The sequence below is a fragment of the Gossypium hirsutum genome, chromosome D12, assembly GCF_007990345.1.
Source record: "Gossypium hirsutum isolate 1008001.06 chromosome D12, Gossypium_hirsutum_v2.1, whole genome shotgun sequence".
Lineage (NCBI taxonomy): Eukaryota > Viridiplantae > Streptophyta > Magnoliopsida > Malvales > Malvaceae > Gossypium > Gossypium hirsutum.
The window spans coordinates 36,793,671-36,817,349 of record NC_053448.1 but is presented as its reverse complement, the minus strand read 5'-3'; the positions used below and the strand labels follow the sequence as shown (position 1 = coordinate 36,817,349).

General features: G+C 34.6%; 1 non-coding gene across 1 annotated transcript; it reads right to left on the bottom strand.

Annotated features, from left to right (window-relative positions):
• Window positions 1-2,233: 2,233 nt before the first annotated feature.
• Window positions 2,234-2,340, bottom strand: LOC121224846 (small nucleolar RNA R71). Its single transcript, XR_005922589.1, has one exon. It is a non-coding gene; the product is annotated as a small nucleolar RNA R71 (small nucleolar RNA).
• Window positions 2,341-23,679: the final 21,339 nt, after the last annotated feature.

Sequence of the window (23,679 nt, the reverse complement as noted above, 5' to 3'; positions counted from 1 at the left end):
ATTTTTGTTTAATAATGATTTTATTTTATTTTTTTCTTTGTGGTTTTAGTGTATAACTTACAGTAGGGGTACATCTATAGAGCCACCCACTGGTTCCGAAAGAATAATTCATAGAAACCATCGACAACAATGGAAACACGAAAATTTATGTGTTTTTATATGCCCTTTTTAACTTAAAATCATGTTATTTTGGTTAAATTCTAGTAAAAAATAATTAAATATTATAAAATAATTAAATTATGTTAAAAATATGAACATGATGAATTTTAATTAATTTTATAGTTAATTTTGATTATTTTCCTCAGATTCACACAAAGGGCGAAATTTGGCTCAGCAGACAATGCTCGAAGAATAAAACCGAGAAGCAATTTGAAGCATCGAGAAAATTTTATTTCCAGCCTAAGATGGTCCAAAAATGTGTGGTAATTCATAATAAAATTAATTTTAATTTATTCCCAATTTAATTTGGGCTAAATAAATTATTATTAATTAATTGTGGAAAAAAAAGGGTCTAGTTGAACCGCATTGGTTGAACCGAATCTAGTGAACCGAACCAGCCACCAATTGGGCTGCCCAGAACCGTCCATATGCTGACCCAAATCAGCATTTTATCTTACTAAATAAGCTTGCAAAGAAGCCCTTGAAGAACTTTCAACCTTGCATTCAAACCCCTCCAGAAAATGTGGCTTTATGGATTTGCCCCAGGCTATTTTTAGCAAAGTTGAATCTCCTGGGAAAGAGGTCCTAATCAGCCATTGTTAAGCAGCAATTAAAGTATTCATAGGCCACCTTGATAGCCGAGGACAATGGAGAACGAAGAACGGAGCAATCAGTCAAGCCACAGAGAAACACCGGATTTGCTTTTTGTTCCCTATTTCTTTAAATTCCGTTGTTGTTTTGATAAACATGTTTATGAATATTTATGCTATTGAAATGGTTATTTTAATCAATTTAGCTTGAATTGAATCCGTGTTAGGTTGATTATATTTTTCCTTTTTGAATTATTGATATTGTGTTTGTGCTATTATAGGCCTCGGTAAGATTCTTGATTAAGTAAAATCATGCCTAAATTATTCTTGCAATATTAATTGTTAGATAACTAATGAATTAATTATTAAGTCGTATTGAAATTGTAATTAATCAACACAATACTTAATTAGTGCATGTTTATTCTTCTAAGGTAGCTGAAGTTAATTTATCATTGTATTTGGCGATACATATGTCTTGCATAACTTGCAAGATTATTGCGATTAAACTGTTTCAAGGTAGAAATACTCTGTTACCTCACTTGATCTTTTATATGCTTGTGAAGATTGATTAGTCGCTTGGATTGACATTTAAAAATGTTCAAGAGATTGATTAATTTAATAAGTATGTATGAGTAGTAGTTACCAAATTACTGAGTTGCCGTGAATTTGTTCGTAGCAGTATAAACATAATTTTAGTAATTCTAAGTTAAAGGAATGTAATTAATCCAACACAATTATATCATCTTGATTAAAATCAGCTTTTGAAATCATGCATTAGAACTTTATTTTATTTTATTTTACTTCGTTTTCTAGTTTTTTATCTTTTCCCAAATCCAAATATTTTTCTTTCACCAAAGTGTTTAAACTTACTTTCATAAATAATTCTTTTACAGTCCCTGTGGGTCTGATAACTGGACATTTACTTGTTACTTTATTACTTGTTGCGATTGTGTACACTTGTACATTTTCGTCGTTCCAAGCAGCAATAGCAAAAACAGATGCAAAATAACCCACTTGCTATGGGTAATGCACCACGAGAAACCCGCTATTCGATAAACTTGACGAAGCTAACATACAAGATTTACCACCACCACAATTACCGTTAAACCCATAGATAGTAAGAGAAAAAAGGACACTAAGAAATTATGCGCTACCAAATTTGGGTATGGTACAAGGTAGCATTGCAAGGCCAACCATTACGAAAAATAACTTTGAAATTAAACCAACTACGATCCAGAACAATCTACAGTTTAAAGGAACAATGACAGAGGACCCAAATCAACACTTTAAATGGTTTCTCCAACTTTGTAATATGTTTAAATTTAATGGGGTCACCGATAATGCTATTCATTCTTGGTTGTTGACCTTCTCCTCAATTGATAATGCTTTTTCTTGGTTAGATTCACAGAACCAAGATCTATCATGACATGGAATGAACTTGCAGAGAAGTTTCTACATAAGTTTTTCCTATTAGCAAGATGATCTAACTTAGGAGAGAGATTGTCAGGTTTAAGAAACTAGAAGGAGATAGCTTTAACGAAGCTTGGGAGTGACTTAAGATGTTGATCCAGAGATGCCTGCATTATGGTCTACCCAAATGCTTGAGGTTGTAGATGTTCTATAATGGGTTGTATGCACATGTGCGATCAGTATTAGATGGAGCTGCAAGAGGAAACTTGATGAACCAAACCTACGAGGATGCGTATGATCCTATAGTGAACATGGCGATGAATTTCTACCAGTGGCCAAACTAAAGATTCACTTATGGCCGAAGACCATCCGCAGTGAAAGCTATTCAGGAGGACGATGGATATCAACAGATTTTGGACAGGCTCAACTGGATAGAGTCAACATCTAGGGAATCTAAAATATTTTGTGGAGATAAACCTATTAGCCAATATTTTGATAACCCAGCTAAAACCATGAATTGCATAGGGAATAAGGTCAGAAATGCTTATTCAAATACATACAATCTTTGCTGGCGAGATCACTCGAATTTGAGATGGGGCAGAAATCAAAAAGGAGGTAATAATTCTAACCCTGTTAAACAAAATGCTACTTATCGACCTCCATAGCTTCAGAAACCTTAGGAAAGGGCTAACCCGAATGACCATACTGTATGTGTAACACCTCTAACCCGTCCCTGTCACCGAATTAGGGTTACAGAGTATTACCAAATATTTATAATAACATTTAACATTATAACATTAAAAAATTAATCTTGTTAAAAAAACAATCAAACATATATACTTGGTCCGTAAATCGAGCCTTCGAGGCCCTAAAAATATCTTAGAAGCCATTCGGGACTAATTTGAAACAAAATAGAAGATTTGGAAAAAGTTGCAAAATTTTGAAAACAGAGGTCACACGACCGTATGACATACCCCAGGCCTTGTAACAATCAAACAAAGGGACACACGGCCGTGTTCAACTCGTATCTCTAGCTGTATAACTCACTGAGTTGGGTCACACGGCCATGTCGTAGGCCATGTGTAGACTGTGTAACTCTCTGACTTACAACACATGGCCATGTCGCAGGCCATGTGCTATTCCATGTAACTTATTGACTTAGTACACTAAGAATTTACAAATGACATACGGCCGTGTGAAAGCCCATGTCTTAGGCCGTGTGATCCATATTTTTACCCTAGAAGCATGCCATTTTAAGGCCAAAACACACCTAACTGTCCATCCCATTTGTTCACACATTCAATTGACCTAAACATCATTAAAACACTCATAATTATCCTATTCCATCTTACCAATATGCCACTCAAAGGCACTACATATATATATCAAAACATCATTAATCAACAAATCAATATGACTATACTTCAAGATCAAAACCTAGTTCATTTATCTACAAATGATATCATCAATGACCATTTACATGCCATCACAACATACCAAAAAGATTCTTATAAACAAGCACTTAAGAATGGCAAAAAATGACCTAACTTGTCAAGGTTCCAAATCTCATCAAACCAAACATAAACTTTAAAAGCATATACATACCAAATCAACCAATACAAATTCAAGAACTACTGTAATAAAAGGGTCCTATACATGCCATTTATAACCTTAGCCAAAATATACAAAAATTATCGAAATGGTTGTTGGATAGTGTGATTGATTCCCGACAAGCTTCCAATCAGTCAGGCTTCTGACAATCTATAAAACAAAAGAAAATAACCATGTAAGCAACGAGTACTTAGTAAGCTCGTATAAACTCAAACATAACTTACCATTTTCTTAACAAAAACTATAAAATATGCATAATGTCATTACCAAGACCATAAGTTTAGTAAAAGCCTATACAAGTACCATCAAACTCACAAGTTAAAAAGTTCATCATTGATACCTGTGTCACGAAATTGGCATCCTGTCAGGGGTGTCACAACATAGAACCCCTTTGTCATGACATTGTCGTAATTTTCTATAGGGCCAACCTGACCCGCCGCGCAACCAATTGGTTTTTACACTTGTTTAACCTAATTTTTAACCTAAACACACAAATTTCTAAACTTAAAACACTTTTAACCTATTTTTAAATCCTCCCTAACATTAAACTCTCTCGAAAACCTCTCAAGATATTAAATCCCAAAACCCTATTTTCTTTATCTTCCTCTCTTTTGCTGTAAATCTTCTTATTCTTCTTTGTGTTCTTATTTAGTGTAGGTCCAACACTCCATATTAAGAAGGAATTTGCATCAAGCTTTCGCAAGGAATCAAAAACTTTTAAACCAAGGTTAAGGGTTCTTAACTTTACTATTCCATTGCATTATTATTTGCTTAAATTGAATATATTGTTTGATTTCAATTAGTCTTCTAGTTAAAATACTATTGAAAATGCCTCCTAGAAAATCTAGAAGAACTAGTGAACAAGAACCACTGGTGGCTACGAATCCCTCGAAATTTCCAAATGAAAATGTTGAAAAATACTTTTTAGAACTACCGGGAAAGACATTCATTCAAAAACAGGGTTTTGAACCATCAATAATTATTTGTAAAGAAATTTGGGTATTAGTTTGGTATTATAGATGGGAGAGATTTTGCATAACTCTCAAAGAAAAAGCTGTTATCCCCATTTTATAATAATTTTATGCATCTTTTAGGGATCAAGAATCTAGACGACCATTTGATGATGAAATTTGGGAAAACATAACAGTGAGGCGCAAGAAGGTCCATGTCACCCCTCGTGAAATTTGCGAATTTTACAATGCTCCATACTATGAAACTAATTTTCTAGAAAGCATTAATTTAACAAACTTTAATGACATAGATATGGATAACATTGTAAAGTACCTAACCGAGGATAGGGGTAAGGGGAACCACCGACCGTTCTAACAAATTTTAATAAAAGAACTATGTTTTCGGTAGCTAAAATGTGGATGAATTTTTTTTGCACTAGAATTACACATGCTATGAATGTATTTAATGCCAATACTTTTCGAGCTATTTTTTATATGGTATCTTGTAGAAAGAACAGATATGGATCGGGGAATGGATCTACCACAGCATGAAACATTGTATCAATGGCTACAAGCTCGGGGTTTTCTTCTCTTCCCTAGTGATGACATTATGCAAATAGGGTGGAGTTCCAATGGAACTAAATGAATAGTTCATCAAGCCGACAAAAATTTTATTAGGTGATTCCATGTATGCACAATACGTCAAGTTCAACCGAAAACAAATCAAGGATTTGAACCAGCGAAGAAAGCAAAAGATGGATGTCTCAGCATCTCTAAAAAAAGTTATCTAAAGCTTGGAAAGGAAGTGAAATCTTGGATAACGAATGGATGATCAGATGGATGTAGGAAATGAGCCCAGTTTTTCTAGAGTTTGCACAGTAAAAGGGTATGAGAATGAATACCAAATTTACCACCAAACAAATATGGCCCAATGACTTTCGATCAGAGTTTCGAGGAGCAAGAAAGTGAAGAAGGGGAAGGAAATGATGATGAGGAAGCTGCAAAGAAGGATGACGAGATGAAACAAGATTCTCAAGAGGATAATCTTGATGATTAACAAAATTTTTAATTTTAAGGATTTGTAAAATAATGAATTATGAGGGTTTTTATTTTATTGATTTAGGAGTACAAGTAATAGTAACTTTATATATATTTTTATTTTTATTTTTGAATTTTCTATGTAGGAACCTCACATTAAGGAAGTTCTACATTTACAAGCTTTCAATGAACAAGGAATGAAAACCCACCATAAGAATACGTTAACATCATGATCAATCGAGTAACCTCTTTCCTTATTTACTTAAGGGTTACACATTAAGGGCAATGTGTTGTCTAAAGTGTGGGGGGTAACATAGGAAGTTTTGTATTTTATGTCTTTTGTTTTATTTTTCTTGTCAAATGTGTGTTTGAGCTTGTAGAAATACAAGTGATTGGTTAGGAGCATATATTTAGGTTGATTGTAATTACTATAAATTTGACATGATAGTGAATGATTTTTAATTTTCAGTTATTAGTCTAATAAGTTCTATAAATTTCACAGTAAATAGGCATTAAGTAATTGAATATACCAAATTACATAAAGAATATAGGGAAATAAGCATTCAAGAATGTATGATAAATGGTTAAAATTGTGATTGCTTGATTGATTAAATTTTTGAATATTGATATACCTAGAGATGACTTAAAGCATTGTTTGGTATAACCCAAAGCCAAAAATCTAACCTTATTATCCTTAGTACCTAATTTTGAACCAGAAAATGCTTATTAATGAACCTTCATGCAAAACTTGAGCCAAAATGCAAATTTGTATATACCTTTTTTCTTTGGTCCCTGAAAGGCACAAATTTAGACTTCTGGCCATACGTATTGAGGAATAGGTAGATATATCATAGTGGTTTTGTTAAAATGATAGCGAAATAGGAGAAGTAGTGTGGTAGAGTAATTATAGGTCTAGCAAAAATTGAGCGAAACAAAAGAAAAATCTAGAAAAATTCAAAACAAGTAGAAAAAGTGCTTGAACAATGAAAAACAAAAGCATTGTGAGTGAGAAATGATATAAAAAAGAATCAAAAGTGACTAAAAAACAAAGTCACAAAATTAGAAACTTCAGTCATCTGTGCAAAAAATCTTGTGAGCTAACCGTAGTTACTTTATTATGTTCTGACTTCCTACATGGAGAAATAAGGAAGGTGAGGGAAGGAGAAATAGGGTGGTGAGTGGGAAAAGGTTATTAAGGTGGAGAATAGGGGACAATACGAAGTGCCAAACTAATTTCTTGCTTGAAACTATTTTGATGGTCCTTTTCTTGAATTCCATACCAACCTTAAGCCTTAGAACAGTACAAGTCAAAAAGTCCTATGTGACCTTCATAAATCTATTCATGAATGGACATTATATCGAGTAATTGCAATTATGATTGTTTTTATTTTTCTAGGATAAACAAATTACCTATATGATTTATCATCAGATCAATATATTATAGAACTTTATTGTTTATATACTTTGTAATATACTGAACATAGTTGTTTGAAACTGACAATGGTAACTCATTTATATATCGTGCCAGAATTACATGTATGTATGATTAGTCCTAATTATGTGTTCAAAATTGGTCCTTATATCATATTTACTCAAGAGTTGTACTTTATTTTAGTTTTCCTGTTTTCTTGCTTGAGGGCAAGCAATGACTTAAGTGTGGGGTAGTTTGATCTATCGTAATTCGTTGTAGTAGATTAAGCTAGTTTTCATAATTAAGGAGCTTGAACATAAGCAATTATATTATGTTTTCATACTTAGGGCCAAAGCAGGCCTAAGGGAAGGCTAATGTGTTTGATGAGTATGCATGACACCATTTGGAGGAATGAGAACACGAGACTGGTTGCCGTGTTGCAACATAGAGGTTCGACATTGCAACATAGTGAGCAAAATACCAAAATAGCAAGACTGGCTTTGGTGTCACGACATCCTCTAGCTATTTCGCGACATTGAAAGTTTCAGTTTGCATGAATTTTATTTATAAATGATGAAATTGCAAGTTTCGAGTTTAGGGACTAAATTGCAAAAGGGTAAACTTTAGGGGCAAATTGGTAAAAATTTCAAAAGGACCTAACTGTATAAAATGAGTTGATATTTCTATTAGAAATAATGAATTGTACAGAATTATTATTTTAGATCAAGAACGAGTAGAAAATCGAGAAGAGAAAATTACCAAATAGCCCCTGTATTTAGTCATTGCTGCGATATAGTCAGGTAAGTTCGTATGAATGATTATTGAATTAATGTTGTTATTTTAAATGTTTATTATGTTATCTTAATGTAAATGGATCGATGTATAATTGTACCAAAGCTATGATGAATTGACGGATGTTGAGTCCCGGTTGAACCTTAGGAATTCGTAGGATACGAATGACATGTCATTAGGGATTTCATGTTTCAGGTGCTGGTCTTGAATGTCCTACTGATGGCTGAGGTCCTGCATTTGTGTAGGATACTCCCTAGCTCGTGTGAGCAGCATCGTGTAGCTTACATTCCAACTCACAGCTCATGTGAGCATACCCATTTCGCAGCTCGTGTGAGCATTGATGTAAAGGAAATGTTACTGTTATATGTTTAAGCACACTTTGTGTGAGCTTTCCCGAGTATCTGATAATATTCTAGATGGTTAAATGGGTATGAAAAGGAAACAAAATGGTAAGTGTTCAGAAGGAAACGAAATGGTAAGTGTTCAAAGGAAATGTTATTTTGGTTTTTTTAAAGTACTTGTTGATATGGATACCATGGCATGTTGATGATGGTTTGAAAATGGATACTTGTGACATGTTTTAGTTCATATTTGAGTTAGGATAGTATGTATGGAAAATTGTAATATTATCATGTATAGGCCTTTTGTATTGATGGCTCATGGATGTACTAAATGGTTAAATTATTATGCTTATGTCTTAAAGTTATGTTTATATGATTGACTTGTATGGCTTGATAAATAAGGTCATCTTGACCACTTATAGTGATTTAAGATCAAGATCTTATAGTATGTTTTGAATGTTTGATAATGGTTAAATATGGTATGATTTAATACCTATATGTGCTGAGTTGATAAGTATGAAATGTAGCTTATGAATATGTTAGGTAATTGATGTGTATGGTCATATGGTATGATAATGATGGTTTGGAAAAGGTCTTTTGAAATGTAATCTAGTTACATAATGAAGTTAGGTATTCATGCTTGAAATAAGGCAATATTGACATGTTAGATAGATGATGTTTGGATGCATACGTGGTGTCTTTGAATGACACATTGGTTAGTTAACTTAGGACTTTGAAATGACATTTTGGTGTATGTGTTGGTAATGTTTAGGTTCTCTTGAAGTATGCTTAAATAGGTTGAAAGGTCATGTATGATACGGAATGGAAATGGTTTGATTTTAGGTAGATTTGGGTCCACACGACCTGAGACATGGGTGTGTGACTTAGCCTTATGAGACATACGGCTTAGCGACACGGCCGTGTGTCCCTAGTTTGAAGGTTACACGGCCTGAGACAAAGGCGTGTGTCTCAGCCGTGTGACCCCTGTTTTGCAAATTTTGTAACTTTTCCTAAACTATCCAAATTGTTTCAAATTTGTCTCGATTTGCTTCTAAGCCATTTTTAAGGCCTCGAGGGCTCGATTTAAGGACAATATGCATGTTTAAATGTTAAAATGTTTTTGATCGTATGGTAATGCTCTGTAACCCTAATCTGGCAACGAAAACGGGTTAGGGGTGTTACAATAGTGCCATGTGGTAATGCCTCCAACCATTTCCTAACTTGACCTCTAAGTGCAAAAGGGATTAATAATAATTTAATAACTTCATTAGAACTCCCAAATATCCCACGGTCTTGCAAATTTGTTCAGATCTCCTCAAGAACACCACTGGGTCAAAATCCACCTCGTCACAGTATTAAAGGTTCATTGACACCCAAGTTAGCAATGCAGGGTTAATCTCAAAGTGATTCCCATGAGTAATGGGTTTTGCTATACTTGGTTGAGTCCAGCTTGTGTTGAATATAGTTTGTCCCAAAATAGTTTTCATCATTTACTTCCAAATAATCAACACCCTAATTTCAAGAAATAAAAATCAAAGTTAAAATTAGTAGTGTAAAATTAATAAATTAAATTAAATTAAATTAAATTTGGTATCTATAATCCTAAATTTTCCTATTTATCTTATCAAGTAAAGAAAATTAAATTTGAGTGTAATGCCGAAACCTCCTCGACAACACTGCCAACAACTTGACTACCGCCAGACATGCGAACGTGTGGATTGAAAATACTGCAGCAAAATAGATAAAAGATTGAACAGAGGTGTCTGCAACTATACAGGTCAAATTGTAATATAGAAGAATGTTACAATGAAACACTCCTAAAAGTATTCTAAGGATCGTACCCAAGGGAGGTTGAATGAAACTGAAATTAATTCTCTACACTAACAAGTCTAAATAGTACAAATTTAAAATTATATTATGAAAAACAAAATTATCATCAATTCATCTAATTAACCTAAAAATGAATTAAAATAAAAATCAACCAATTTAACAATCGAAAACAATCCAATAAAACGAGTAAGAGCTTAACTCACATCAGTGATCCTAATTAACTTTAGAACTCAGGTTTTATAGAGTTAGTTATTAATTAACTAGTTATTACCTCTCGGCATCTAACTAATTAACTAATCGACCAATACATGCTTACATCTCGACCTCATCTTCTTGGCTAGGATAAATTATGAGGTACTCGATAAACTTATCCCTTGATCTCGTTTATCCTAAATTACTTCCTATGAGCATCACTTCTTAGGGTATAATCGCACATAATTTAAACCAACTAACCGATTTTAAACCCTCGTTCATTCATTAATTATTCACACAACCTTTCATTAACTCTCTAAGAAAATTAGCTACTCATGGATCGAAATAAAAAAAAATCCTAAACACATATTTAACATGCAAATCAACAAATTAAATAAATATAAGGAGTATAGAAATAAATTCATTTTTGATATCGATTGAAGCTCAAAAGTGAATTCTCCTTTAACAGATACAAAGATCACCTCGATTGCAATTGGAATCAACACAAAAATAATGAAAAAATAATATATTAAAGCCTTGGGTCAAAATTGAATCCAAGTTAAAATAGTAACAAAAATACAAAAGGACTAAACTGAAAAGAAAATAGAACTAAACTATAAATCCTAAAATACTAAAACAGCTTACTTGACCAAGCGTCCTAAAGTGAGACTTAACATACTTATATATAGAGTTTATGCTCAGACCTAATTAAGATTACTAATCAACCCAAAAATCTGATTAAGATACATTGTAAGGTCTAAAAAACCCTTAATTAAATTTTCTTGTTTGTCACTCAGTGTCGCGACACCACAGGACCGGTGTTGTAACATTGCCTTCATTTCCTAGGTATTTTGGCTACGAAGTTTGGTGTTGCGACACCATTTCTCGGTGTCACGACGTTGTAGCCATCCCTCACCTTCTAAGCCCGAAAATAGTGTCCTACACACTAGATAGAGTTGTTAAATTATCCCTATGCCCATAGTAGCCCATTATGTCATAACATAACTCAAAATTGCATAGAAATAGTTATTTTTGCATGTGTTAAACATAAAGAAATAAAAGATAAAAATGAAATAAAAACATATAAAAATGCTCTAAAATAAGCTCGTTAAGTGCTAGAAAGACCTTAATTTGCCACAAAAAATTGTAGCAGATCAACAATCCCAAAAAAAATAATAGAATTAAGTTTCAAAGTACTCTAATACAAAAAACATCCGAGTTCCTCCTCCAAAGTTTGTCCAAATCCTAACCTCATGGGTTATCTAAAAACTAATCAAAAAAGTAAAGAGTGAGCTAAAAATCTTAGTGTGAGTCATAGCGTAAGTAATCTGTATAAGGCAATATAATAGCAGTCAAGACAATAATTAAACAAAGAACAATATTGATTCAAAGTCTTAATATGCATGATCATGTCATTGCAATATTTACAGAGAAATTCCTACCCAATGCTACTACACACCATAATAAGAGTTCCCTAGAACTCATCCATCCAATAACAAACAAGTTGTGGACAAGCCACAAGTAATTGCAGATAAACTGCTAGTATTATGGACAAGCCTCCAGTTATTGCAGACAAACTACCAGAATTGTGGACAAACCACCAGTATTGTGGTCAAGCTGCCAAAATGATGGACAAGCCACAAGTATTACAGTCAAGCTGTCTATACTTCCTCCTTTTATAATCGTCCCAAACCCAATGCAGTATGACATGCTTTATCAATAACAAAAACAATATAGTAGGAATGATTTGAACATGTGATCAGTGATAGAAATAGTGGCATGAGTTATCATGTATTTGGTAAACAATATAGTGAGCATAATTATTGATGCTTTTAGTAATACCGGTATCAGTAAACACATTTTTAACCATGTGATTAAAATATCAGTAACAATGTACATGATTTATCATTTAATCATAACAACAGAGATAACAGACTTGCTTACATCACAAAATGTGCAAATTAGTACAACATATATAATATCATATGACATTAATGGCCAACATAATCTTTAAAGATCAGGGTACTTACATTCATCCAACCGTAAAATAGAGCACCAATTTCATTTAAATATTCTTCCAAAGGTATTCTTACCATCAATTATTCATAGTTAAAAATATAGTTTTACACGAATTTTAGTAGTCACACAAAGATACTTAGTTATAACACACACCTTGTTGTGTATGACTGAACCATTCTAGATGTAAACCCAAGTACTCCTTCACTATGAATTAAGTCAGATCTAGTCTAGATCTAATACTGAAAAAGACACACATTAGTACACGTATTAGTTTTGGCTAAAGCGATGTATTTAGATCCTTATGAAAAAGAAGAACACTTACTTACACTATTTTTCGTTTATGGCCTTGCTATGATAGCACTTCAAACAACTTAAATCTGGTCAAAAGCTTCCAAATCTGCACCTTGATCAATAAATACACATAATAAAATCATAAGTTATATTCATTTAAACTAGATCCAAAATGAGATTTATAATTCCAATTCAAAACTTAGAAAGATAGAGATTGAACATGGAGGACTTTCTTACACTTTTCTTATCACAAGGTTTGATGAAGATGAGAAGAGAAAGAGGACATGGTTTTGATCAAAGAAGTAAAATGAAAAGAGAGAAGAGTAAAGTATTTTTGGTTACAACTAAAATAAAGAAGAAATAGAGAAAAATGGGTGGCAATGACAACGACAGTGGAGGTTCGGTGGTATGTTGGAAAAAATCCAGTTTGAAAATGATTTTCTTGCACAACAGAAATTAAAATTTAAAAAATCGAAGATGTTTATGATATTTATCGCAATAAACCTTAACTGAATTCGTACCTATGTTTTTAGCTTAACGGACGCTCGTTGTTCTCAGTTTTCAACCAAATTATCTTCTCTACTATTCTCGTACCACAAACTATTTTGAGTGTGGGCTTGAACCAATTGAATTGAAACACAAAACTAGAAATGTTTTCTCTCCTTTTACAGTGAAAACAAAAATTCTCTCTTTTTAATAGAAACTGGTAGAATTGTTATTCTGAAAAAAAATGTAATAGTTGAGAATTAGTTCTTTCTATATTTTAGTAGAATAACAATCTCTCGAAAGTTATGTTAATAGCTCTACCGGTGCCATCTATTTCTATGAAGAGAAGGTAGAACCCTTGTAGAGTTGTAGATGTTTATCTTAAATAGAAACACAACATCCTACTTAGAGTAGGAGAGGGGTGAACGACTAACCCTTGTATTTCTACTAAGGTTGTTGCTCCATTCATGTTACATAAGGGGTTTTCAGTCTCTCAAACGTCTGGTCCAATTACGAGTACTTCTTAGGCTTTTCTGATCTCGTACTTTGTAATGTGATCCAACTCAATTAGTTTTTATATTTCCCAAAATAAACTTTAATATTTACATATTAAATAATTTTCTCATCCCAATTTTATTTCAGTAAAGTTTTGATGATTTTATCCTCGGTAGAGTTTTGAGAAAATTCATTCAATATGTCACAACTCAACATGTTCACTATGACTTAATAGTTTATTTTCTTTTTCAGGCTTCAAAACAGTCCAAAAACATTAACTCATTCTTCCATCATTTTTTAAGTAGTCCTATACAGGACTGCAAATTTCTATTTTCATTTATATTTCAATTTTTCGAAACCTACATTCATTTCCAAATGATTCCATTTCTCCATTTTGGAGAAAACCGTAATCATTCTTGAATGTTACCCATTTCTCTTTTTCTATTTATTCCGTTCATTTCTATTCAAACATGCAATTCATTTCTGGTTGCAACGAGCTAGCGGAGCGACCGATTGGACATGTAGTTGAGACATAAGTGATTTATAATTAAGTTTTGACATTTTAAAAATTAATTATAAACTCATTTAGTTACAAAGTCATTCCACTGTAGTATTGATAGTTGTCGTTAGGACCACCGAATTTAATCCTCTACTCAACCAACATTAACTGGTAATATAGAGTAAGTACAGGATCGTCCCACAGAGAAGCTCGTGTTAAACCTATTTGAAAAAAAATTGAAATCAAGTTAATATTAAAGTATGCGAGAAAGTAAAATAGAGGGGTGTTTATGCTTCTATGATTGCTAAAAATAGTCTCAAGTAACGAATAAACTTTGGCTCGAATTAAAGCTGTTGAGCAGAAAATATCAAGAGAAGAATAATGCTTAGTTATTGACGCCTTAATCCACCCATCACAAGTCCTTTGAAACCTGAAATTAAGAAATCAAATTAGCAGCAAGGCTAAAAAAATCGCTTACGAAGCAATTTTCTATCCCTAGTAAATTATTCAATTAGAGAACGTTCATGATTGAAACCTTCCTTTAATTATCTTTGTGTCGACTTTGTTAAAGGAATTTTAGAGATTTAGAGACTTCGCCTTGCCTTAACCAAAGAAAATCCTTCAGCGGCTTCTAAGATTAAATCTGAAGTTGTCTTAATTAGCTGCGGCCAATTATTTATCACTAATTCTAAGTATAATTGAGAAATTCGATTTCTCAATTTGCACTTAAATGATTATAAGAAAAATTCCTAAATTAATTAGGTGATCACTCCAATTGAGTTAGAAAAATTCCTTGGAAAATAAAACCAAACAACTCAAGAGTGCCGAATTTGATTTGATAACAAAATAAATTTTTCAAAGTACTTGTACCCGGTTTCTGAAGTGTCGAACTAAGCTTAACTAAACTAGCCTCTCATAGCTAGCAAACCAGAACACGAATCCATTCGAAAGAATATGAATTACAAACTGGCTCTTGGAAGATGAAGTTCTTCAAGTCGACCGATTTTCCCTTCTCCCAATTAGCCGAATTTACTAGCTGCTACTCCAGCTCCTTGATCAGGTTGCTGGTCCAATTTTCTTTAGAAAATTCTACTTGCCGCTACGCTGCTGTATTTTTTTCTTTGTTTTTCTCCACACCTTCCAGCTGCTAATCTTCTCTATTTATGGAATAATATCCTTCCACAATTCAAAAATTAAATTCAATCTTATCCCCTGTTTCCTAGATAAACCCATTGCATGAAAATAGCTTCAGCTTGGTAGAGTTTTAATTTAACTCGTCAAAGCTGATTTGGCTTCTTAAATTAGATTGGAGTCGGCCACCGCTTGGCAAGAAGGAAATCATAATTCCCTTCTTAATTTTGTCGCATGTTTGGCTTCTAATTGGACCGACTGCTCCTCCATTGTTTATTTAATTCCTTCAACCAGCATATGACCACCATTCAGTAGCTTTATTCATGTGGATTAACTTCCAAATTGGACTTATACAGGCGTCGACCTGCACATGAAATAAAATTAAAATTAAATTGGAGAATTGGAGTGTAAGCAAATTATTACGGCATAAAATGTCTCTAATTAATTTAGGCTGAATTATAACTTAATTAACCAAAAATTAATCAACAATTTAAATGATTTAATTGAATAAGTTAAGCTCAAAATTGAACTTAACAAACTCCCCCATACTTAAACTATTGATCGTCCTTGAGCAATCAAGTCAAGAATAATTTCAAAAATATCAAGAATAATCAAAAGTTGTTGCATAGCTCATGCTTAGGATGAATTTTGGAATCAACAATTAAGATTTTGGTTTATTCAAGAGAGGAAAATATAGAGGAAATTAACCATGCTTCTTTGATCAATTCTCACCGAAAAGAATAGAATTATTAACACTCTTCACTCATTGTGTTTAGGCTAGTATAATGCTCTCAAATTGAGATCGACCATAATTAACCACCATAGGCTTGCTTGTCCATCTTACCTATAACATAACACATAGAATTCCATAAATATAATCGAGGCAAAATAAAAGGTTGTAATGGGCCGAGGTAATGTGCAGCGGACGGGAGGAATTTATTTGGATGATGGAGCTAATTTTTCTTAGGCTAGTAAAAATCATCCGGAAGTCATCAATTCTCTTATTTATTTTTTTTCGAATTTAACAAGAAGATGATTAATTCAACCGGCCTTTCATTGTTTCCATATCCCTTGATTCAGCCGATTCAACTCATTGTGAACACATAATGCTTCATTCATTTAATTCACTAGGAAGGCTGCAACTTGCTGCTTATTTTTTCACGAAAATCATCCTTGAATTTCCAGCTAAATGTCACCCCAAATTGACCAGCATATGTCGAAATCAGGATGAACTTCCAGACTGAATTAACTAGCCTAAAAAGGTGAGTTGATTCGGCTTGGCTTAATTTCTGGAGGTGTAGAAAAAATAAGGAAATAAAGGCTTCAAATTGGCTAGCTAATGGAATAATGTCAAGGTCGGTTTTTTATGACTAATCGTGGCTTAATTCCTATGGCCTCTTAAATCATATTAATGAAAATCAAATGTATTACTATCTTTAATAAGATCTAAAGCAAGTTCTAGAGTAATTGATAGCCGATAACAAAAAATCACACATGAATGAATAATAACCTCTCAAGTTGGCATGGATGTCCTAACTTACGCTCTAGGCTCAAATTCCTCACAAGGACCACATAATTGATCAATTAAGCAGATTAATTAATTAAATTTTTTTAACAAAGTACTAACCAAAATCAATTAATTGAAAACAAAATTTAACCCAGCCAATCGACATACAACCACCCCAATCAACTTGAATTCATGAAATACATCTTCATTTTTTATTTAAATATTTTCCTAAAGGAAATTCGTCAAAACTTATTCATGAAAGTTGCAAGCATCAAATATGTTAGAAAATCAATTAATTGATTCTCCCCCATACTTAATGTTTGCATTGTCCCTAATGCAAAAGAAAAATTAAAAATTAAAATTAACTTAATGGAAAGAAACAGTAATGGTAAAGAAAACTTCCCTGAATATGTGGGTTGCCTCCCACAAGCGCCTTTATTTTAAGTCAGTGGCTCGACATCACAATTTCTCATGGATCCTCAAGATTGATCTCCTCTAACCAAGCTGCTTGCTCTCCTTCGTGAAAATGTTTCAACCTGTGACCATTCACTTTGAAAATTTTATTAGTTTCGAGGCTCCTAATTTCGATTGCCCCATGATGATGCACCTCAGTTATTATAAATGGACCAAGCCACCTTGATTTTAACTTACCGGGAAACAGTTTAAGTTTAGAATTAAATAGCAATATCTTTTCCCCCACCGTGAACTCCTTGCGAATCAGCTTTGAGTCACGAAATGCCTTCGACTTACCTTTGTAGATGACTGAATTGTCATATGCCTCTAGGCGCAACTCCTCTAATTCTTGCAGCTTCAACTTGCGCTCTTCACCTGCCAAACTATAATCCAAATTGCATTGCTTAACAGCCCCAAATGACTTATGTTCAAGCTCTACGGGAAGATGACACGCCTTCCCAAAAACAACCCTGTAAGGCGACATCCCAATTGGCGTTTTGTAAGCCGTTCGAACAGCCCACAATGCTTCATCTAACCTTTGACTCCAATCTTTCCTATTGGGATTAACAATTTTCTCTAAAATTCTCTTAATCTCCTTGTTACTACTCTCGGCTTGCCCATTGGTTTGAGGGTGATAAGTTGTCGACACTTTGTGGGTGACACCAAATTGTGCAAATAAAGCTTTCAAGGTTCTATTACAGAAATGTGTTCCCTTGTCACTAATTATAGCCCTTGGTACCCCATATCTATTTAAAATGTTGGTCTTAAGAAGTTTCACCACAGTTCTAGCATCATCAGCTCTAGTTGGAAATGCTTCTACCCATTTTGACAAGTAATCAACACACACAAGAATGTATAGATAACCGAAAGAAGAAGGAAAAGGCCCCATAAAATCAATACCCCATACACCAAATATATCACAAACATAAAAATTATGTAATGGCATTTGATTTCTGCTATTTAAATTGCCGGTTTTTTGACATGATGCACAATTTTTACAAAATGCATATGAATCTCTATGAATAGTCGGCCAAAATAACCCACACTTAAGTATTTTATGAGCTGTTCTCTTAGGCCCAAAATGTCCTCCACCTTCTCGAGAGTGACAAAAATTAAGCACCAAATCTATCTCATTATCATCGACACAACGCCTAATTATTTGATCACTACAAAATTGCCAAAGGTATGGCTCTTCCCATAAGTGAAATCGAGCTTGACTTCTAATTTTTTCTCTTACATGTCTAGGTGCATTCGTAGGGAACTCTTTAGTCACTAAGTAGTTCACTATGTCGGCATACCATGGCAAAACACTAGACACGCTATAAAGTCACTCATCGAGAAATAAATCACTCGGCTCATCCCTCAAAATTCCAGTCTCTATCCTACTCAAATGATCGGCCACAAGATTCTCCTTACCTTTCTTATCTTTAATTTCCAAGTCAAATTCCTGCAAAAGCAAAATCCATCTTATTAATTAGGGCTTAGCTTCTTTTTTATGCAACAAATATTTAAGAGCACCATGGTCAGAAAATACAACAACTTTGACTCCTAACAAGTATGCTCTAAATTTTTCTAAGGTAAAAACTATGACATAGAGCTCTTTCTCGGTCGTGGTATAATTGCATTGAGCTGGGTTCAATAGCTCGCTAGCATACCTGATAATATAAGACTCCTTACCATTTCTTTGTCCCAAAGCCGTACCAACAGCCTTATCACTGGCATCACATAAAATTTCAAAAGGTAATGCATAATTCGGCCCTTGTATGATAGGGGCTGTGATCAATTTCAATTTCAATTCATCAAAAGATTTCCTGCAATTCTTACTAAATTCAAATGCGACATCCTTACCGATCAATGCACATAAAGGGGATGATATCTGCGAAAAATTCTTGATGAACCGACGGTAAAAACCTACATGACCCAAGAAGGATCGAATTCCTTTCACAGTACCTGGATAAGGTAGATTTTTAATTACCTCTACTTTGGCTTGGTTGACTTCTAAACCTTTAGCTGAGATGACATGCCCCAATACTACACCCTTTTCAACCATGAGATGACATTTCTCAAAATTCAATATCAGGTTAGTCTCAATGCAACACCTAAGAACTAACACAAGATGATGCAAACATTGATCAAATGAATCACCATAAACCGTAAAATCATCCATGAACACCTCCATTAAATGTGAAATAAAATCTGAAAATATACTCGTTATACCTCTTTGAAAAGTAGTTGGTGCGTTGCACAATCTGAAAGGCATTCTCTTGAAGGCGTAAGTTCCAAACGGGCAAGTGAAGGTGGTCTTCTCTTGATCCTCAGGTGCAATAGGTACCTGCAAATAACCTGAATAGCCATCTAAGAAACAAAAATGTGAGCGACCAGCTAACCTTTCTAACATTTGATCCATGAATGGGAGGGGGTGGTGGTCTTTTTTAGTGGCTTTGCTCAGTTTCCTATAGTCTATACAAACCCGCCAACCATTCTGCACTCTCGTAGGAATCTCTAACCCTTCCTCGTTGGTGACTGTTGTAGTTCCTCCCTTCTTAGGTACAACATGAATTGGACTTACCCACTTTGAATCGGCTATAAGATAAATGACATCGGCTTCCAACCACTTTAAAGTCTTGACTACCTCTATCATTGGTGGATTCAATCGTCGTTGAGGGTCTCTTCTGGGAATTGAATCTGGTTCCAAGGCTATTTTGTGAGTACATAAAGTCGTACTAAGCCCCCGAATATCGGCTAGTGTCCAACCGAAGGCTTCTTTAGATTCTTTATGCTCCCTAAGGCTTCTTTATGCTCCCATGTCTAAAACATAAAAATCAGCTGGAAAAACTAACTCATTCACTTGCATTAGAACATCTTCTAAAACGCCATCAGGGTAAGTATTACTTCTATCTGCAAGTTGAATTATCAGTCCTGTGTCTTTTAATACACCTAATTAAACCCTATCGTAGATACTCCTAGGCATGACATTTATAGAAGCACCCAAATCAAGCATAGCTCTATCTAGTTTAAGATTTCCTATCTTACAAGGTATCGAAAACATTCCAGGATCTTTACATTTAATAGGAAGTTTCTTTTGAAATACCGCAAAGACATTTTCGCCTAGACTAATATTCTCATTTCCAATTAATTTCCTTTTAGATGTGCACAATTCTTTTAAAAACTTAGCATATCTAGGTACTTGTTTAATTGCATCAATCAATGGGATATTAACATGTACCTTACGGAAAGTCTCTAGAATTTCAGCATTGACGTCGTCTCTTCCTCAAACGCTGTGGAAATGGCGCCTTCGGTACATAAGACCGAGGTTGGTTATTAACATCTTGACTTGCTTGAGCTCGAAGTTCGGAAACCCTTGTTTCCTACTCAAAATTTACTGTATCACGCAAAGTAGTGGACTGTTGTGAACGTGATTTCCCTGCTTCCTTTGGAGCTGCTTGCGATGGTTGTAAATCAGCCTTTGGCAAGGCTAAATTTTCCTCTTCAATATCACTAAATCGGACCTTTCTTACCTCATTTTCGTCTACCTCATCGCTATTTTGGGCCTTCTTTAGTGACGATCTCAACTCCTTCCCGCTTCGCAAAGTTATAGCACTGACATTATCCCTCGGATATGCAACAGGCTGTGATGGTAACCGATTATTTACCTGTGCTTGCAAGTTCCCAAGATTAACGTCGGTCGACTAGGCTTTGGTTTGCAACTGCTTCACTACCGATTCCAAAAACTAGAATCTTCCATCGGTTTCCTTATTCTGGTCAACCATCATCTTCATCATTTGTTCAAGCATGGTATGAGTCTTAGTTTCAGCACTAAGGTTTTGATGGTTGGGTTGTTGCTGTGACAAATTATATGGTCGGAAATTTTGCTGCTCAAATCTTGGAGGTGTGGCACGGTTTTGGTATCTGAGGTTGGGGTGGTCTCTCCATCCCTTATTATAGGTAGTTGAATATGGATCATACCTTCTCAGATTTGGAAAGACGGCGTTAGCTTCCCCTTCCTGTAATGTTGGACACATATCTGTGGTATGTCCTTCCAAACAACAAATGCCACATAGTGAAGCTTTCGCATTACCCCCAGTCATCAATTTACTTACCATAGCCGTTAAGTTAGCTAATTGAGCCTCCATCATACTCGACTGGCCCTCATCCATTCATTTACCCAAATCAGACATCCTGAGACCGAATTGCTGTGTATTTTGCGCCATATTAGCAATCAAATTGCGGGCTTGCTCTGGAGTTTTATCAACCAATGCACCTCCACTCGCTGCATCAATCATCCCTCGATCTTGTGGTGTCAACCCTTCATAAAAATATTGCACTAAGAGCTGCTCACTAATCAGATGTTGTGGACAACTCGCACATAGTCGTTTAAACCTTTCCCAGTACTCATATAATGACTCACCTACCAGTTGCTTAATTCCACAAATTTCCTTCCTGATTAACCCTATTCTTGATGCCGAAAAATACTTCTCAAGGAAAACCTTATGCAACCCTGTCCAAGTTGTGAATGAACCTGGTGGCATGTAATATAACCAGTCCTTCGCCAAACCTTGTAACGAGAAAGGAAAAGCTTGGAGCTTGATTTGTTCCTCTTCAATGCCATCTGGCTGCATAGTCGAACAAGTTAATATAAATTCATTAACATGACGGTAAGGGTCCTCACCTGGTAGTCCATTGAATTTCGGCAACAAGTTCAGGAATCCCGAATTAAGCTTTAATGGCCTATCAAGGGCGGGATAAGTGATAGACGGTGGTTGCGCAGCCAAGTTAGGAGCAGCCAATTGCTTCAAGGTCTGGTTAGCCATGTTGGAATCCTCTGAAACGTTAGGTTCAACGTGGGGGTTGGAATGATCGGCTTCCCGATCAGTGATGTTAACAGGATCTTTCGATGTTCGTCTTCCACTCCTTAATAACATATACTAAAGGAACTAATCTACCTGCAAAGATAAAAACAAGAAAACAAATAAGATCTGAAAATCAAATAAATTTGACTACGTCACTTCCTCGGCAACGGCGCCAAAATTTGGTAGCTGTCGTTACGACCACTGAATTTAATCCTCTACTCAACCAACATTAACTGGTAATATAGAGTAAGTACAGGATCGTCCCACAGAGAAGCTCGTGTTAAACCTATTTGAAAAAAAATTGAAATCAAGTTAGTATTAAAGTATGCGAGAAAGTAAAATGGGGGGGGTGTTTATGCTTCTATGATTGCTAAAAATAGTCTCAAGTAACGAATAAACTTTGGCTCGAATTAAAACTGCTGAGGAGAAAATATCAATAGAAGAATAATGCTTAGTTATTGACGTCTTAATCCACCCAGCACAAGTCCTTTGAAACCTGAAATTAAGAAATCTAAGTAGCAGCAAGGCTGAAAAAATCGCTTACGAAGTAATTTCCTATCCCTAGTAAATTATTCAATTAGAGAACGTTCATGATTGAAACCTTCCTTTAATTATCTTTGTGTCGACTTTGTTAAAGGAATTTTAGAGATTTAGAGACTTCGCCTTGCCTTAACCAAAGAAAATCCACCAGCGGCTTCTAAGATTAAATCCGAAGTTGTCTTAATTAGCTACGTCCAATTATTTATCACTAATTCTAAGTATAATTGAGAAATTCGATTTCTCAATTTGCACTTAAATGATTATAAGAAAAATTCCCAAATTAATTAGGTGATCACTCCAATTGAGTTAGAAAAATTCCTTGGAAAATAAAACCAAACAACTCAAGAGTGCCGAACTTGATTTGATAACAAAATAAAATTTTCAAAATACTTGTGCCCGGTTTCAAAAGTGTCGAACTAAGCTTAACTAAACTAGCCTCTCATAGCTAGCAAACCAGAACACGAATCCATTGGAAAGAATATGAATTACAAACTAGCTCTTGGAAGATGAAGTTATTCAATTTGACCGATTTTCCCTTCTCCCAATTAGCCGAATTTACTAGCTGCTACTCCAGCTCCTTGATCGGGTTGCTGGTCCAATTTTCTTTAGAAAATTCTACTTGCCGCTATGCTGCTGTATTTTTTTCTTTGTTTTTCTCCACACCTTCCAGCTGCTAATCTTCTCTATTTATGGAATAATATCCTTCCACAATTCAAAAATTAAATTCAATCTTATCCCCTGTTTCCTAGCTAAACCCGTTGCATGAAAATAGCTTCAGCTTGGTAGAGTTTTAATTTAACTCTTCAAAGCTAATTTGGCTTCTTAAATTAGATTGGAGTCGGCCACCGCTTGGCAAGAAGGAAATAATAATTCCCTTCTTAATTTTGTCGCATGTTTAGCTTCTAATTGGACCGACTGCTCCTCCATTGTTTATTTAATTCCTTCAACTAGCATATGACCACCATTCGGCAGCTTTATTCATGTGGATTAACTTCCAAATTGGACTTATACGGGCGTCGACCTGCACATGAAATAAAATTAAAATTAAATTGGAGAATTGGAGTGTAAGCAAATTATTACGGCA